The sequence below is a fragment of the Dasypus novemcinctus genome, chromosome 1 (genome assembly GCF_030445035.2).
Source record: "Dasypus novemcinctus isolate mDasNov1 chromosome 1, mDasNov1.1.hap2, whole genome shotgun sequence".
Classification (NCBI taxonomy): domain Eukaryota; kingdom Metazoa; phylum Chordata; class Mammalia; order Cingulata; family Dasypodidae; genus Dasypus; species Dasypus novemcinctus.
The window spans coordinates 149231288-149252174 of record NC_080673.1 but is presented as its reverse complement, the minus strand read 5'-3'; positions in this window follow the sequence as shown (position 1 = coordinate 149252174).

The following is a 20887-nucleotide window of genomic DNA, read 5'->3' as shown; positions in this document are numbered from 1 at the left end:
CTCCCACAAAAATAACAAGAAAAGGTCAAAGCTGTTCAAGTGACCAGACCAAGACAGTGCTACCTAACTTCCATGAGTACAAGGTACACAAAGAGGAAGAACCTGAAACAACAAATGTAAGTTACCAAAACCCCATGGCAGCTGGAAAGGCCCCCCAACTTTCATTCCCAAGACATTAAGCTTGGATAACACCACTGGCTCCAAGCAGCAGGTTAGAAGAGGGGAACAGACAACTTCCTCAATGTCACATGTTACAACAGAAACATTAAAGAATTATACACCATAAGTTGGTTTTATATAGTATGCAGCAGAGGATCAAAACAAGAAAATTGATTAGTGTAATAAATCACACTGATAAATGGAAGAAGCAAAATCATACGATCCTCTCAATTGATGAAACAAGGCATTTGACAAAATACAGCAAACTTTCTTAATAGAAACACTCCAAAAAATAGGAATAGGAAGAAACTTTCTCCATATGGTAAAGTGTATATATGAAAACCAAAATTGTACTCAGTGATGAAAGAATGATAACTTTCTCACTGAGATCAGGAACAAGACAAGGATGCCCACTGTGACCACTGCTATTCAATTTTGTCCTGGAAGTTCTAGCTAGAGCAATTAGGCTACGTAAAGAAATAAAAGGCACCTAAATAGGAAAGGAAAAAATAGAACTTGCACTGATGAAATAGAAATAGAACTATTCACTAATGATATGATCCTATATCTAGAAAATCCTGAAAAATCCACAACAGAGCTACGAGACCTAATAGACAAGTTGATTTTCAATATGCAAAAAATCACATTTCTACACACTACTGATGAGCAGTCTGAGAAAGAAATCTGAAAAAAATACCAATTATAATAGCAACTAAAAAATCAAATATTTAGGTATAAACTTCACTAAGAATATAAACAATCTGTATTCAGAAAGCTACAGAACTTCGCTAAAAGAAACCAAAGAAGACAATGGAAAGATTTCCACGTTCATTGAATGGAAGACTAAGTATCATTAGGAAGTCAAATTCTACCCAAACTAATTTACAGAGTCAATGCAATCCCAATAAAAACCCTAATAGCCTTTTTTTGCAGAAATGGAAAAGCCAATTATCAAACTTATTTGTAATGATAAGGGACCTCAAATAGCCAAAATGTCTTGAAAAAGAAGTTAGAGGATTCTCGTTTCCTGACTTTAAATCATATTACTTAGCTACAGTGGGAAAACAGCATGGTACCAGCATAAAAACACAGATTGGCCAGTAGAACTGAAACAAGAACTCAGAAAATTGACCCTCACATCCACAGTCAAGTGATTTTTAGCAAGGCTGCTAAACCCACCCAGCTGGGCCAGAATAGTCTATTCAACAAATGGTGCTAGAAGAACTAGATAGCCATAACCAAAAGAAAGAAGACCTTTCTCTCACATTTTATATAATATTAACTCAAAATGGATCAAGGGCCTAAATATAAAAGTGACAACCATAAAACTTCTAGAATACAATATAGGAAAACATCTTCAAGATCTTGTGGTAGGCTGTAATTTCTTAAACGTGATACACAAAGCAACAAAAGAAAATGTTGATAAATGTGACCTCAGAAGTATTCATTTTTGCACCTTAAAGGACTTTGTCAAAAGGGTGAAAAGGCATCTGACTCAATGGGAGAAAATTTTTGGCAATAACATATCTGGTAAGTGTTTAATATTCATGATATATAATGAGAACATGCAACTCAATAACAAAATGCAAAACTGTCCAATTAAAAAATGGGCAAAAGACATGAAAAGAGAATCGTCCAAAGAAGAAATGCAAATGGTGAAGAAACACGTGAAAAAATGTTCAACATCACTAGCAATTAGGGAAATGCAAATCAAAACCTCAATGAGATATCATTTCACACCTAAAAGACTGGCCATTATTAAAAAGTCAGAAAATGTAAATGTTGGAGATGATGTGGAAAGATAAGTATGTTTATTCACTCTTGGTGGGAATGTAGATGGTACAGCCACTGTAGAGGACTGTTTGACAGTTCCTAAGAAATTTGAAATTGCCATGTGATCTGGCAATACCATTACTAGGAATATACACAGAAGAACTGAATGCAGAGATAAGAACAGACATCTGAACACCAATGTTCATAGTGGTGTTATTCATAATTGCCAATATTTGGAAACAATGTCCATCAGCTAATGAATGGATAAGGAAAATGTGGTATATTCATCCAATGGAATATTACTTAGCCATAAATATGAATGAAGACCTGTTGCATGTAATAACATCAATAAACCTGGACTTTTGAGGAAAATGGCTCTGCTAATTTTTGTTTGTTCAAAGAGTTTGTGGGGGAATGGCACCCTGGAGCATCTTATACCACCATATTTTTGGCTGCTTTTTCTAAAAGGTTGTATATACGATATTTTCCCTTTTTAAAAATTTTATTGAAGTATATCAATCATACATGAATACACATAAACAACAAGTGTACAGTTAAAGTTGTAAACCTACCAAACTCATATCATACAGGGGTCTCACACATCAACCTACCACCTACACCTTGCATTGTTGTGAGGCATCTGCCACAAATTATGAAAGAATATTGACAAAATCTTACTATTAAGGATAGTACCTACCTTACATGTGGTGTATTCCCCCCCCAACCAACTCTATGATTATTTTTTAAATATATTTTTATTACATAAGTTGTGAACTTACAAACAATCAAGCACATATGTAGAATTCCCATACAATACCTTCACTAACACAATTTACCATGCGGGAATATTTACTATAGACCATGAGATAATGTCATCAGACTAGTCTCACCAACCATGGTCCATAGTGTACATTTGACATAGTTTCTCCATACTCACCCATTATCAACACGGTATATCTTTGGCATAGATGCATGAAAATTGCAGTATTGCCGTTGACTCAGTCCATAGGTGTGGCAATTTGATATTCTTTAAGAATTCCAAAAATAGATATTGGATTGTGTTTGTAAATTGGTCTGTTCTTCTGGTCTTCTCCTCCTCCTCCTCCTCCAGATTTTGAGGTTTCACTTTTATTTTATTAAATCAAGATTAGGACTTTTATGGAAAGCCACCATACCAAGGAACTGTGAGAGTCTACAGCTGTGGGCATGAGAGTCCCATCTACCAGCCTTGTGGGATCAAAGCCCCCTTTCAATTGAAAGGTGAAGTAGGCATTGCCATCGCAGGTTCCTCAGGATAGGGGAATAAAACATGGACTAGAGTGGACTTCTGGTATTATACTATAGAATTATTGTGACTATGGCAATGGAAGAAATTATATCATTGGTGTGGAGGCAGTGGCCACTAGAGTTGCTGAAGGCAGGATGAGGGAAAAGAAGGTATAATGTGCGGCATTTTTAAGACTTGGACTTGTCCTAATAATTTTGCAGGGACAGATGCAGAACATTATATATCCTGCCATAACCCACTGAGTGGACTGTGAAAGAGTGTAAACTACAGTGTAAACTATAATCCATGCTGAGAAGCAGTGATCCAAAATGTATTCTTCAAATGCAATGAATGTACTACACTGATGAAAGTTGTTGACGTGGGAAAAGTGGGAGTTGTGGAGAGTGGGGTATATGGGAACCTCCTATATTTTTAATGTAACTTTTTGTGTGATCTATGTATTTTTCAAAATAAATAAAAAATACATATTTTAAAAAGGCTCCCTTTAGGGCTTTTATTTGACCACATCTTTAGGGTGACTCCGTTTGAGTCCCTACCCCTGTCTCTTTGTGGTCTATATAAACAGGTACTCAATAAAAAATAAGCAAGTAAATACATGGAGAAGAACACAGAGAGTTTCGTTTTGGATGCTGGGGCCCCAGCAAGAGAGCCTTGTCGTTTGCCTGATAGTTTGCTGCTGAAGAGACCAGAGCTCTGAACAGTTGAGAAAGCCTGGAAAGAAATCAGCCCTGGTGAGAGAGGCAAACCTTATGCTAGCCTACAACTGAGATCAGAAGATGCTGGGGCCATTGGGTCTTAGGAGGAAGTCATCTTGCTGCACCACATGACAACAGACTTTGGTGAGGAAAGTAATTTACTCTTCATGGCCTTGTGACTATAAGTTTCTATCCCAAATAAATAACTCTTTATAAAAGCCAACAGAACTCTGGTATTTTGCATCAGCACCTCTTTGGCTGGCTAATACAATTGGTCACACAAATTGCATTTTCCCCATGCTTTTCCACATGCTCACCACCTGCAATAATGACATACATCTGCTATAGCTCCCAGAGGACATCTGTACCATTGATTATAATTCTCATACAACTCTGGGTTCATTGTGCTATCCAGTCCATAGATTATTCTCTAGCTTTCTTTCAAATGACATTCACTTCCATAGAACACCCTTTCAAGCCACATTCCCATTTATAAAACAGCTGCTATTCACTATAATTTGTTACCATCAACTCTACACATTTCCACATTTTCATAATAAAGTTAATAAAATTTCCATATACATTAAGCATCATTAATCCTTCTCAGCCTTCCTCTTATCCTCATATATATGACAAACAAATAAACAAGAAAATTCCTCACCTTTCAATCACTCTATACTCCCCCATTGTACATAGCTGCTGTTTCTGCTTATTCCATCCAAAAGTATAATCAATGGCTTTTAGTATAATCACAATGTTGTATATTCACCAACTTAAAAATTTTAGAAAAATTTCATTACTCCAAAAAGGAAGATTCAAAACCCGTATTTCTTCCTCATACTTACATAACAAATAATATATACTTTTAATAAACTTGCAAAAATAAAATTAAAAAATAAAATCCAGGAAAGTGGATTTGGCTCAACTAATAGTGCATCTGTCTACCATATAGGAGGTCCAGGGTTCAATCCCAGGGCCTCCTGGCCCACGTGCAGTGCTGATGCACTCAAGGAGTGCTGTGCCATGCAGGGGTGTCCCCTGTATAAGGGAGCCCCGTATGCAAGGAGAACGCCCTGCAAGTAGAGCCACCCCACATGATAAAAAGCACAGCCTGCCCAGGAGTGGCTCCACACACACAGAGAGCTGGCACAGAAGATGATGCAACAAAAAGAGACACAGATTCCTGGTGTTGCTGACAAGAATGCAAGCAGACACAGAAGAACACACAGTGAATGGACACAGAGAGTAGACAATGGGGTGGGGGGAAGGGGAGAGAAATAAAAATAAATAAATCTTTAAAAATAAAATAAAATAAAATTATAATAGCATCACTTTAATAGAACAAAGGCAAAAAACACATGGCCATCTCAATTAAAGAACAAAAGTTTTTTGACAAAATCAAGCACCACCTCTTGATTAAAAATACATAGAAAACTAGAAAGAGAAGGAAATTTTCCTCAACATGATAAAGGACATGGTATGAAAAACCTACAGTTAACATCTTCCCTAATTTTGAAAGACTGAAAGCTTTCCCTCTAAGACAAGGGACAAAACAAAGATATTTACTTTCACCATTGTTTTTCAGCATTGTACTGGAAATTCTAGCTAGAGCAACTAGGCAAGAAAAAGAAATAAATGCAAATGAATTTAAAGAATGAAGTAAAACTATCACTATTTGCAGATTACTGAATCCAAATACATCATGAAAAGTTCACAACAAAGCTGTTAGTGCTAATAAATGAATTTGGCAAGGTAGTGAAGTTCAAGATCAACTCACAAAATCAGAAGTGTTTCTATATACTAGTAAGAATTAATCAGGGGAGAAAATTTAAAAAATATTCCATTAGAAGAGCAACAGAGAGAATCAAATATATAAGTATAAGTTAAAAAAGTGAGTAGAGGACTTATTAATGGAAAATTGCAAAACTTTACTAAAAGAAATAAAAGAATACTGACACAAATGGGAGGCCATTCCATGTTCATGCTTTGGAAGAATAAATATTTAAAAGATGTCAATTCTTCCAGCAATATCATTACTGAATATATGCCCAGAAGAAATGAGAGTAGTGACATAAACAGACATCTGCATACCGATGTTCAACAGCAATGTTATTCACAATTGCCAAACATTGGAAATGACCATGGTTGCTTCAACTGATGAATGGATAAACAAATTGTGGTGTATACACATGATAGAACATTATGCTATGGTAAGAAAAAATGAAGTCGTGAAGCATATGAAAACAAGGATGAACCTGGAAGACATTATGTTGAGTGAAGCAAGCTGGACACAAAGGACAAATACTGTATGATTGCACAATTATGAACTAAATATATTGTCTCATGGTATTAATAATTAGAAAATAGGTCACCATAAAATAGAATGTGGGCAGAGAATGGAAAGCTGACAGTTCATCTGTGTAGTTTGGTAAAACTTTTGTAAATCTTTGGAAATGAATAGAATGGTGAAAGAACATCATTATGTTTGTAACTAGCAGAGCTATTGTATGAGTTTGACAGGAGTTGAAAGGGAAGTCTAAGCTCATGTATATTACTAAAAAAGGTAATATGGGACTATATAGCAGAGTGAAACTTCAAGTAAAACACAAGAATTGGTGATAATGCATATATAGGACTGTTTGTACAAAACATAAATATAAATACAGTAGAGAGATGGAAATAGAATAGCAGCTATGTATGGTAGGAGAAGCATAGAGAGATTGAAAGATGATGATTTTTGTTTGTTTTTTGTTTATAATTATTGACATAACAAAAATACTCTAAAAATGATTGAAGTGATGAATGCAAAACTATTTTGATTATACTGAATACCATTGATTTTACACTTAGGATGGTTTTATGCTTTATTAATATGTATCAATTAAATTGATTTGTTAAATAAATCAATATTGTTTCTATACACTAGTAATGAGCAATCTGAAGAGGAAATCAAGAAAAAATTTCCATTTACAATAATATCTAAAAGAGTCAAATATCTAAGAATAAACTTAACCCAGGATGTAAAGGACTTGTTCACAGAAACTATAAAATATTGCTATAAGAAATCAAAGTAGGCCTAAGTAAATGCAAAGACTTTTTGTGTTCATGGATTGTAAGACTAAAGAAGATTGTCAAGGGTCAATTCTAGTCAATATAATTTACAGATTTAGCATAATTTTTAAATGTTCTGTTTGCAGAATTGGAAAAGTCAATTATTCAATTTATTTGGAGCCATGTAAAGCCAAAAAAAGAAAAAAGCCTCTTGAAAAGAAGATTATACATGGAGGACTCACATTTCCTGATTTAAAGCATATTACAAAGCTTCAGAGGTCAAAACATCAGGACATTGGCAGAGGGATAATATATTGACCAATGGAATAGAATTGGGAGTTCAGAAATAGACCTTCACATCTATAGCCAATCGATTTTTTAAAAATTCTATTTTAAAGAAACTTTAGATTATATAAATGTTAAATTAAAAATATATGGGATTCCCATATGCCCTATTCATTACCCTTCCAAAGCTTTCTCACATTAACAACATCCATCATTAGTGTGGTACATTTGTTACAATTGATGAACACATACTGAAGCATTGCCACTAACCATAGATTATGTTTAATTATACTTTACACTTTGTTCCACACAATTTCATAAGTCATGACAAATATATAATGGCCTATATTCATCACTGCAACCTCATGCAAGACAATTCCAATGTGTCAAAAATGCCCCCATATTACACCTATTTTTCCCTTTCCCTTCCTCACAACCTCCAGTGACCACTGCCTTCACGTCAATGATAAAATCCATCCATTGCTAGAATAACAATAAGTCTATAGGAGAATAATAGTGAGTCTGCTCTAGTCCACAGTTCACTCCCCAAACTTGAGGGACTTGAGGATGGTGATGCCACTCTGCCTCTAATTGAGAGGGGGCTTAGATCCCATGAGGTAGATGGATAGAACTATCTTGCTTGCAGTTGCAGGCACTCTGTTCCTTGGGATGGGCATATCCATCATCATCACCTTGTTAGTTGTCTCAGGTGACAATTAACTAGAGAGTAGGTGTTACAACTGCTAAGATTCAAGAGTATGGCCAACTGATTTTTGACAAGGCTTCCAAGTCCACTCAATTTGGGAAAGAATAGCCTTTTGAACAAATGGTGCTAGGAGAATTGTATATCCATATGCAAAAGAATGAATGAGAAACTCTCTCACACCATCTACAAAAATTAACTCAAAGTGGATCAGAGACCTAAATATAAGATCCAGGACTATAAAACTCCTAGGAGAAAATATAGGGAAGCATTTTCAGGATCTTGTTTTAGGTAAAGATTTCTTAGACTTTGTATCAAAGCACAAGCTATGAAAGAGAAAAAAAAATAGATTAATGGACCATATCAAAACAAGCTTTAAAAGACTTTGCCATGAAAGTTAAAACACAGTCTACTTAGTGGGAGAAAATAATTGGAAACAAATTATCTGATAATTGTTCAATATCCAGAATATATAAAGAAATCCTACCAGTGAAAAATAAATAGATAAATAGACTAACCCAATAAACTAAATATTCATTTCTCCAAAGAGGATATACAAATGGAATAAAAGCACATGAAAAGATGTTCAACATCACTAGCTATGATGTAAATGCAAATCAAAACTGAATGAAATATCATTTCACACCCACTTAAAAGAAAAGAAAACTACAAGTGTTGGAGAGGATGTGGAGAAAAAAGGAACAGCCATTCACTGCTGGTAGAAATGTAAAATGTACAACCATAGTGGAGGACAGTTTGTCAGATTTTCAACAAAGTAAAAAATTACCATATGATTTGGCAATCCCTCTACTACATATTAATGTAAATCCAAAAGAATTGAAAGCAGAGACTCAAATAGATTTTTAGAAATCAATGTTCATGGTGGCATTATTCACAGTTGCCAAAAGATGGTAGCAACCCAACTCTCCACCAAATGATGAGTGAATTAAAAATGTGGTATAGTCATGTGATAGAATATTACCTAGCCATAAATATGAGTGAAGTCCTGATGCATGTGACAACATGGATAAACCTTGAGAGTATTATGCAGAGTGAAATAAGCCAGACACAAAAGGACAAATATTGTATGATCTCACTGATATGAGCTAATTATTATAAGCAAACTCACTAGAATACAGGTTACCTGGGCACAGATTTGGGTTAGAAAATGTGGAGCTGATGCTTATTAAATTTGTATGGAATTTCTGTTTAGGCTGTCTGTAAAGGTTTGGGAATGGTTGGAGATGATGGTAGAACATTACTGTGAGTGTAAATTAATTAACAGCACTGAACTATGAAGATGAATGTGGTAAAATGAGAAACTATAGATCATATATGTTACTAGATTAAAAATTAAAAGATAAAACATGGGACTATGTAACACAGTGATCCCTATTTTGGATCATGGACTCTAGTTAATAGTGTAAGTGTAAGAATGCTTTTCATGAATTATAAAAAATTTACAACATTAACACAAGATGCTAATAAGAGAGTGGTATATAGGAAAATACATCTAATAAATTATGGTGATAGTTAATAGTACCATTTTAATAATCTTTCATCAATCTTAAGAAAGCTTACTACTGTTAAAAAATAGTACAGTTGGAGAACCAGCAAGATGGCGGTGGAGTTAAGAGCTCCTAGAGTCAGCTCCTGCTACGGGGCAGTTAGCAAACACACAGAGCTCTCTGTGGCTAGCTGAAGCACATGTTTGCGGGCTTCAGGAGACCAGAAGAGCATGGGTAATGTCCTTGAAGGAGTGGAAGGAGGAGACTGCCCGTCTGCAGAGAAGACCCCCAAGGCCGGTGCCCATCCTTCACTGCACACGATCCACCTCCAGAGCTTTTTGTGACTGGAACTGAAAGCTGCACTTCCCCAAAACAGGGTAGGCAGAGAGGGTTGGGCACCATTTTCAGCTACTGATGAGGAAATTCAGTGAGCTACAGTATAATTCTAAGGACAGCTAAAGTTTGATCCTGTCCAGTTCAGAAAGAGGCCGGGATCTGCCATCTTAACTCTGGCCTGGCATGAGGGGAAGCAGGGCGGACTGAATATTCTAGTGCTGGGGGTAACCAGCTTCTTTCCATTGAGGTCACATTGCAGATCTAGCCTAGCCCCAGTGCCACCTCCAGCAGGGTGGAAGCTGCCGGTACCTGAGCCAGTCTTTCCCGGAAATTACTGGCCAAGTCGCAGAGGCTGGTGATCATCCTAGTTTCGTGGCATTAGCTGCCCTCAGAGTTATTCTGGGGCTGGAATTGAAGCCCCATTTCCCAGAAACAGGGGAAGAGGAGACAGTTGGCTGCTGATTTCAGCTACTGATTGGTAGACTTGGCTGGTTAATATAAAACCCTGAAAATAGCTGGGGTGTGAACCAGCCCATGTCAGAAAGAGGCAAGTAGTGGGCACTTTGACTCTGCCCCCATCCTGAGGGGAAGCCAGGGTGGCTGAAACTCTCCGTGTCAGCAGGAAACAGTTTATTTCATGCAAATCAGCCTATAGCCCTAGCCTAGGCGCCAGCCCTGCCTCTGGTGGGAAGAGGTATGAGGAATCCTGCATCAGCATACCCAGATAACTTCAGGTAACTTTGACTAGAATAGACTGAAAATCAGAAGTCTACGAGGGCAACTGTGGTATCTTGGACCTGCACTGCATACATTGCTGCCCATACCTGCAGCTCTATCCCTGCCCCAGGCAGGGGAGAAAGGGATGTGAAGCTTCATCAGTCTTTCTGGGCAACTACAATCTAGGCCTGTGTGGGGATTTTTCCACACAGCTGTGACTCTGTCCCTTCCCCTGGCAAAGGAGAGAGTTGGAAGAAACTTCATCAGTCCCTGGGGCAATGAAGGTAGCTTGAGTCTCCAGCTTACAGCACCAACCAACTACATGCTTGGCTCCTACTGTGCAATCAGCAAGGGAGAAAGGATAGGAAGCCCTAAACTGAAGAGAGAAACTGCATCCAGAAAAAATATTCTAGTAAGCCAGATGTGAAGACCCCCCAAAAAATTGCAATCCATACCAAGAAACAGGAAGCTACAGCCCAGTTAAAGGAACAAGACCAGACTCCAGATGATGTAAGGGAATTGAGACAACTAATCATAGATATTCAAACAAATCTCCTTAATAAATTCAATGAGAAAGCTAAAGAGATTAAGGCTATTAAGAAGACACTGGATGAGCACAAAGAAGAATTTGAAAGCATACATAGAAAAATAGCAAATCTTATGCGACTGAGAGGTACAATAAATGAAATTTAAAAAACAAATTGGAATTATATAATAGCAGGTTTGAGGAGGCAGAAGAAAGGATTGGTGAGCTTGAAGAAATGGTCTCTGAAAGTGAAACAGACCCTTACAGGTATGGTCAAGTGATTTTTGACTAGCCTATCAAACCCACACAGCTTGGGCAGAACAATCCACTCAACAAATTTTCCTGAAACAATTGGATATCCAAAGCTAAAAGAAGGTAAGAGGACCCTATTTCACACCTTATCCAAAAATTAACTCAAAATGGATTAAAAAAAAAAAAAAACTAAAAATAAAAGTAAGAACCATAAAATTTCTAGAAGAAATTATTGGAAAATATCTTCAAGACCTGTTGGTAGGTGGTGGACTCTCAAAGGAGATAAGAGGAGGACTGAGTGGACTACTGATGTTTAATGTATGTAGAAGCTTTAATTAGCGTTACAATAAAAGTGTGGAAATGTATAGAGTGGATGGTAACACACAGTGAGTAACAGTTTATAAATGGGGATGTGACTGAAAATGGTAGTCTAGTTATGTAAATGTCAACTGACAGAATGCTAAAGAATAATCTGGGAAGTAGTTAGCAAGTAAACCAAGAGGTGGATGAGAATTGTGGTTGATGGTACAGATGCAAGATTGTCCTTTGTTAGCTAGAACAAATGTATATCAATACTACAGGGTGTTGGGAAAGTGAAGAGATATGGGAAAAATAAAGTTGGAGTGACCTATGGACTGTGGTTAGTAGTAATAATATTCTTGCATCTATGTGAAAGATGTACTGTGTTGATATTGAGGCAGTATGGAAAATGTGAGCCAAATGTACACTACGGACATGATAACAATCAGATGATATTATTTTATCTGTAACAAATGACACACCACATTGTGGTGTGTTGATGGAGGGGTGTTGTCTGGGAATTCTGTACATGTGCATGGTTATTTTATGTTTATAACTTCTGTCATAAAAATATATTTAAAGAAATAGTAATAGGGTGGGTTGGGGGGAAAACACACCAAATGTAAGATAAGGACTATGATTAGTAGTAAGATTTTAACAATATTCTTTCATAATATTTAACAAATATCTCATGACAATGCAGGTTTTGGTGGAGGGTTGATGTATGGGACCCCTGTATGATGTTATGCATGTTTGCTTTGTAAGTTCACAACTTTCATTATACACTTACTTGTTTATGTATGTTCATATATAAATGATATAAAGATAATAATAATAGGATTGATTGGGGGAAAATACTTTGTTTAGTAGTAATATTTTGACAATGCTCTTTATTCATTAGTTAAAAAGGTTTAACAACAATGCAAGTTATTGGTAGGGTGAGTTATGAGAGTCCTGTATGATGTAATATATGTTTGTTTTGTAAATTCACAACTATTATTACATACTTATTGTTTATGTATGTTTATATATGTGTGATATACGTCACTAAATTAAAAAAAAAATTTAATTACATTTAGCTCCAAAAAAAAAAAGTACAGTTACAAAAAATGCTGTCATAAATTGTAACAAATGCTCCACACCAATGCAAGGTATTGATTGATGGTGGGGTGGTATATAGGAATCCAGTACTTTATGTGTGAGTGGACTGTAAACACTCATTTCTAATGTAAAAATTAAAACTAAAAAAGGGAGGGAAAAGTATTAAAATTAATGTATATTTTGTGGTTATTTAATAATTTTTGCTACAAGTGTGCACTCATTTGTTTATTAATAAATATTATCCATCATATTAGTATATTGCATTATTTAATTGGCATTTTCTGGTATTTTATCTTTAAGTACAATTGTTTTGTAATGTATGCTAGTAAGGAAAATTGTCAGCTCTATAGAAAGTCAACTTGTGTTTTTTACATTAATAAATTGCCCACTGTGGTATAAATATACTATAAAATAGCTCCCCAAGTATTCTCAGGTGAATTACAAAACAGTTGATTTTGGCAGAAGATGGTATAGATACCTATTGATAAATAGGTAAAATATTGTTCCCTACTGTAATGTGAGCACTCATGTTGAATTGCTTTATAGTCCTTCTCTGGAAATATTCTTCTTGTGTAACAAGAAAGGCCTTATTTACCTCATCTGCCTCCCCTAAAAGTCTAGGTCAATATATGGAAGGTAGTATATGTTGAAACAATATTTATTGGATTAAAAAAAGAATTAACTAGCAATGCAACCGGAAAAATATCTTCACCAAAAAGGGGAAAGAGTAAATACAAATGAATTTATATGGCTAATAAACTCCAAAGTGAATTGGGAGTTCATTTCAGAGGTTATGCTTATGCACATCTCAGCAGGAACTCATTGACTGTCAAAGTAACTATTATCTCAAATAGTGGAGATTCTGAGGGCCCTGGAGACATCCAGACACTAGGCAGGACAGACAGTTCAGGAGCTTGGCACCCTGTCAATGAGTTCTACTTTGGAATTTATGCTTCCCATATGATGGATTTGGACTCAGTTGTGTTTTCCCTACACACGACTTTGCTGTCCCTCTATGAAACTAGAGTTTGTACTAGAGTTGGTAGTTGTATGTCCAAGAGAATTAAATCTTTGGGCTGTCTATGGGCCATTTGGACCCTGAATCTCAACAGACTTGCAACAACTACTCTCCAGTTCATTGAATTCACCCAGGACAACTAACAAGGAGATGATGACTGAAAACAACCATCTCAAGGAATAGGGAGAGGTGGAAACTGCAAGCAAGAAAGCCCTATCTATCTGCCCAATGAGATGTAAGTCCCCTATCAATTAGAGGTGGAGTGGGTTATCACTATCACAGAATCCTCAAGACTGGTGAATGGACGAGGGAGGGAGGAACTAGAGAAGACTTAAAATTATTCTACTATAAACTTGTGATTCTAGCAATGGAAGAAATTTATCTTGGCTATGGAAGCAGTGGCCACTGGAGGTTCTAAGAGGAGGGAGAGGGAAAAATAGGTGTAATTTGGGAGCATTTTTTGGGACTTGGGAATTATCTTGAATGACAGTGCAAAGACAGATACAGCCATTAAATATTTTGTAAAAACTTGCGAAAAGACGCAGGGGAAGGTGGAAACTACAATGTAAACTCTAATCATCACTTAGTGGCCATGCTTCAAGATGTGTTCATCAATTGTGGCAAATGTAACCATACAATTGAAGAATGTTGTTGATGTGGAGAAATGTGGGAGGAGTAGGGAGCGGGGCATATGGAAATACCCTATTTTTTTGTGTAACATTTATGCAATCTAAATTTCTTTAAAAAAATCAAAAGTGTATTAAAAATAATAATTACTGGACACTTGGTAGTAGTAGTATTTTGGGTAAAGTAATAATGTTGGACATTGTCCTTGTCTTTAATAGCATGTCATTTCATACCACAACAGGACAATATATTAAGATAATTTAAAAATAAGGCAACGAACACTCAAATAAGTGAAAAAACTTGCCCAAACCATGCATCTGCTAGATAGCAGAGCATTTGAAATTCAAATCCATCTTCTTAAGGGTCTGAGTTAAGCTGCTTCTTCTATTTTATGATTGTGAAGTACTACATAATTACTTTGAATTTAATTAACACTTTCAAATACTTTTCATGTATGTAATTATGACAATATTTATATAATTTTTGAAAATAATATTGCAGACAAAGCTCACACATATTTCTTGAAATCATAAAGAATGACTGGTGTGCTTGATAGCTTTGCTTCCGTTTTCCACCAGCTACTAGTTTTGAATTCACTGTCTTAAGGTGTGACCTTAATTTTGTGTTTCACTTTGCCAAAGAGACACTAGAACAGGTAGCTGAGTGGCACACTGGCATAGGATTCTTTTAGTGTTCCTGGACGCAAAAGCAAATACAAAGTAATAGGTTGGCTTAAACAATGGGAATTTATTGGCTCATGATTTTGGGGCTTGGAGAAATCCAAAGTCAAGTTGTCATCAAGGTGATGCTTTCTTTAGGAAAATTATAGTGTTCTGGATCTGACTTTTCTATCATATGGCAGTGTACATGGTAGCCCGTCATGGTTTCTTGGTTCCAGTTGCTTTTAGCTTCTGACTGCTCCCTGTGGCATCTCTCTCTTTGTGACTGTCTCTACAGGGCCTTCAGCATTAAGACTAACACCTGTCCGGGGCCACACCTTAACTAAAGTAATCTCATCAAAAAGTCCTATTTATATGGAATATTTTTCAGCTGTAAGAAAAAATGAAATTGTGATGCATAGGACAACATAGGTGAACCTTGACAATATTAGTTGAGGGAAATAAGCCAGACACAAAAGGACAAATATTGTATGCTTTCACTAATATGAATTAAATATGATGAGTAAACTTATGGAAGTAAACTCTGGGGTATAGGTTACTAGGAGACAGAATGCATATTGAGAATAGGAACTGATGTTTAATGTATGTGGCATTATTAATATAGTTAATTGTAAAAGTGCAAAAATGCATAGAGTTGATAGTAACACATTACAGTGAATATAACTAACACTGCTATTTATACGTGTGATTGTGGCTGAAAGGGGTAGTCTGGGTATAAATGACAATTAGAAGGAAGTTAGAGAATAATTTAGGGAACGTATAAGATAGTGATTTTTGATGGTGGATAAAGATTGTTTTAATACTTTAAATGTAAGAATGCTCTTCTTTTACAAAGTGCTAAGAACATGGTAATACGCAGGAAAATGGTAACTAATGTAACTTATGGATATAGTTAACAGAAATATTTCAATATTTTTCAGCAATGGCTAGAAGATAATATTTCAACTCTAAGGAACAACAATAGGAGGCATAAGCGTTTATTGGATTTTTCCTTTTGGAGTAATGAACACGTTCTAAAATTGACTGAGGTGATGACAGCAAAATTTTTGATGAAAATGAAACCTGCTGAGTATTTGAATGGATTGTACAAAGCATGGGACTTTATAACTCAGGAAATCCAGTGGTGGAAGATGGAGCGTGGTTAACAGGACAAATATGAGAATGTTCTCTCACGAACAATAACAAATATGTAATACTAATATATGATGTTAATAATTGGGTAGTGTAGCAGTTTGATATAATTGATGAATTACAAAAAGAAATATTGGATTATGCTTGTAATCTGATCTATACCTGGGCATGACTGAGTTATGATTAGAGCATTGAGTCCCCACAGAGTCCACACCCCTTGGTGGGTGGGGACTCACAGATAAAAGGTATGGTGAAGAACAGAGTTGGGGGCTTTTAATGTTGGAGTTTTTGATTATGCAGTTTGATGCTGAAGACTTAAACTGGAGCCCTGGGAAGTCAGCATGCAGATGAAAGAGAAGCCAGTCCCAGGAAGAAAGGAACCTTGAAGCCAGAGTAAAACAAGCCCCAGGAATGTAGGAACCCAGGAAACCTGATTCCTCTCAGATGCTGGCAGCCATCTTGCTCCAAATAGATTTTGGTGAGGGAAGTAACTTAAGCCTTATGGCCTGGTATCTGTAAGCTCCTACCCCAAATAAATATCCTTTGTAAAAACCAACCCATTTCTGGTATTTTGCATCAGCACCCCTTTGACTAATACAGGTGGGTTAGAGGAAAATATACTAAATATTAGATATAGGCTATAGTTAGTCATATTTTGGTGATGCTGTTTCATAGTTCTTAAAAAATGTAATACATGTTTCACAACAAGGCAAGGTGTTGTTAGTGGGGTGATGTTGAGAGCCTTGCATGATGATATACAAGTTTGTTTTTTAAATTCACAACTTTTACTGTACACTTACTGCTTATGTATGTCCATGTATCAGTGATATACTTCAATAAAATTTTATTTTGAAAAAGTTCTATTTATATGCGTTCAAACCTACATGAATGGAGTAAGTTCAAGAAAATGTTTTTCTGGGGTACATTCACTTCCAAGCTACTACAAAGACCATAGTGATTTTGAAGTAAATTACATAATGTTTTTCACCACATATTCAGGAATATTTCACTTGCAGAAAGCACATACTTAGTAGATAATAAAGTCCGCCTTAAATGGGAAAACAGTAAGAGATGATTGGAAAAGAGAGAATCATAATGAACCAAGAGCAATAATTGAAAGTAAGATGAGGATGATGGATTGTATGAATAGAGACACAGAACTTTTTTAAGGTAAGCTAATTAAGCTACATGATTCTGCCCTTTGTGTGGCATATCTGTCTGGTCACTAATGTAGCCATCTACAGCACGACACTTTGGAATATATGAATATCAGAATGATGATATTATATTACAAACTTAGGAAAGTCAGGTCATTGAAACATTACTAAAAATAAGAGTAACAAAAGATTTCCGAGTTATCCTCTTAGTAGTATTAAAATGTTAATTACCACAGTTTGTTTGTTCTAATCTAGTGCAGTGATGGCAGAGTAGGATTGAGCAAAATTGCAGATGAGGATTATCTGTAGTAATGGATTGATTTTATACTGGGTATAGAGGAGATGGTTTTGAATAATTGGTTTCTTCAATGAATCCTTGCCTGTTTTTTGGTTGCTTTTTTTTTCCATCTGAAAACCATCAATGTTTTTTTTGAAGATATGATCCTTTTTATTGCAAAGACCTAATAATGCCAAAAAAAAAAAAAACTCTAATGGATTTTTCTGCATCAGAATATTCAGAATATATGGTGGTGTGAGTAGTGAGCAATGGTATAAGCAGCACATATGTCATGCAAATAAGAAAGAGTCTCCTAAAGGATCCTAGAAGCTTCATTGTACACTTAATTTTATGGAAATACAAGGAATGCCTACAGGAATAGTTAGGGTTTCAGTGCTGTTTAGCCATAGTGTTTTATATTTTATTTTATTTTATTTTTATCTTTTTATTTTATTTTATTTTATTTTTTTTTCTTTTAGCCATAGTTTTAAAACCAAGTATAGTGCAAAAATGAAATACAGATTTTGGTACAAGAAGCAATACTTTCCTGAATGTTAAAGGAAAACTTAAGAATTATATAAAACTAGAAGTAAACTTTGTTTTCAAAAGCAACAATATTGTTCTCAAATTCAGTATCAAAACCAATCAAGATTGAAAACCTAAAGTGTCATTTACAAGCAACTCCCTTGTGGTTCCTTTTTACTCAAAATCATTTGGAGCCTGAGTTGTGTTCTATGATGATGGTAACATTTGCTGAATGTACTAGGTGGCATTTACAATAAACCCTTATTGAAATCCCAAATCATATTTTTAAAGGAAAGTTCAATCAAAAAACATTTGCAACCCATTTACTATATATGCTATATAAACTTCATGACTTTCTGTTTCCCAGTATATGAGTTTCTTCTAAACTGACTATGGTAAAAGGAGAAGAAACATAAACATTTTTATATAGCAAGAAAATAAGATTTCTAGGTAATTTTGTACATTTGAGAATATGTATTATGCCTGGGTTTACTCTAAGCATTCGCTGAAATGAACTCATGAGTATTCTCAGGTATCATATGTAAAGCAGATGAAAAAATAAATCCTATATTTATATTTTTGATAAAGCTCTATTTTCTCTATAGATGTACTAAATTTTTTAAAAAGTGTATCTAAAATTAAAGGTGAAGAAAATGATATTTCCTGAGCTCTTGCAATATTTATTATGAGACTGTCATTTCCATGCCAATAATAGATGTTTATTTGTTGTCACTAACACTTTATTCATAGTGAAAGATTTCAAAGTGAATACAAGGAGTGAGGAAAAGGAAGTATGTGATGAATACAATCACAACTAACTAAATATTTTCCAAAATAGGCCCAATATGTTTAGTTGAATTGTCTTAAATTTTGTGTATCCTACAAAAGAAAAAAATTGTGTAACCATGGTATATTTAAAAGTGTTTTAAAATGACTATTTTGAATATAAAATAAATATATTTACTATATGGTAAAGCTTTCAAAAAATGGAAGCAAAGATGGCTTATTCAATACTTGTTTTAGAGACAGCTATTAGCCATTTAGAAAATAAAATGAACCTGGGTTTTTCACACATCAAACCCAAAATTTTATTTAAAATTTTAAATAAAAAAGACAAGTGCTACATAAAAAATAGGTGAATATTCACATTGTGAAAGAGTACACAAATTCCAAAAAAACTTAGAGCTGTATATTGAAATTACATAATCATTAATTAACTCAGCAGGATAAATTCAAAAGCTAGTGTTAATAAAAGAGAAAATGCCAATTATTTTATTATAAAAGTGTATTTATATTCAGTAAAAGAGGAACAGTCCCCAAATATATGAGCAAAATGTTGAAACGTTTATCAGTGTGGTCAATCACACTGACAGAGACTTTATAATGTATGCATGTATATCAAATAAAGATATATATAATTTGTATATAGCAAGAGACATATTCATAAAAGCACAGTGGATTATTAAGATTATTGTTGGAATAGAAAAAAATGATTTTTCATTTGTTTTTCACAGAGTGTAAATTGAATTGCTACATAACTTTTGGAGAACAATTTAGTAATGGACAAACATTTTTAACTGTTCTTTGCCACAGATAGGTTCAATTAAGTGGGGGCAATATAGGCATCTAAATAGAAAGCTATTTGTTTATTGCATCATTGTTTGTGCTCTTTCTCTTTAGCAAGGTGGTACATGAAATATGACCCACACCTAATTCTATTTCAGCAAAGGAATGATTAGTAAATTATTTCATGTTTTGTTAGTTTGAAATACCTTTATTTCCCCTACCCAACTCCCCTCCTGCTTGTGTGTATATGGAAGTCTGCAGTGATAATTATTTTCTCTAACGGATTTGAAGACGCTATGCTTTGCCTCCTAGTCTTTTCAGATAATCTACCTTTTGTTCTTAGCTATTTTTAAATCTTATATTTTGCCTGGTATTCTGCAGTTTTATTTTAATATTTTTATTGGTTAGTAGTTTAATTTTACTTTTTCAATTTTTGATTCATTGGACTTCTTGGTTGAATTAAGTCATTTAGTTAAGGATTTTGGAACATTTCAGTAATCTTTTCTTGAATATGGTCTCTCCATTTTTCTCTTTCTTCTCCTTTCTGGAAGTCCAGTCAGTGGTGATGTTGTTCTTTGCATTTTATCCCCCTTGTTTCTTAATCTCCCTTGCATATTTTCATTTTGTGTTTTTCTTTATGATGCTTCCTGTGTGTTTGCTAAAGTTATTCTTCCTTATACTAAATCTCTTTCAAGTGTACTTATCCTGTCATTGAACAGAAACAAAACAAAACTATTTTATTTCCAGAATTTCTATTTGGCTCCATTTCTATTTAACTCTTCCTTATTATTTGAGCTTTATCATTTTTGTATGATTTTGGCTCCCACTTTTGTGTCTTTAATCACTTTAATTTTGTTTCTTAATGGACCGTATAAATTCCTGGATTATTTTCATATGTGCTTGAATATTGAAATGTAGAATTATTTAAAATAGATCTTTGTTGATGGGAACCCTGGCAGACCTAGGTTGAGTGGATTTCTCTTTGAAAGGGTTATCAAGGATTATCAAGGGTTACTTGTTTTCTTTTACAAAGATCCAAAAAGCTATCACTTTCATGGAATCATTTTTTTAATGCTTTAGGATCATAAAACTAAAGTGCAGCAAAAACACATTTCAATAAGTAGAGGTTAATATTCAGTACCAAATTGATGAGAAATTGAAGGAAGCTTGACATTAAATAATTCTAGGTCAGTATTTTGGTAGCATTTACAG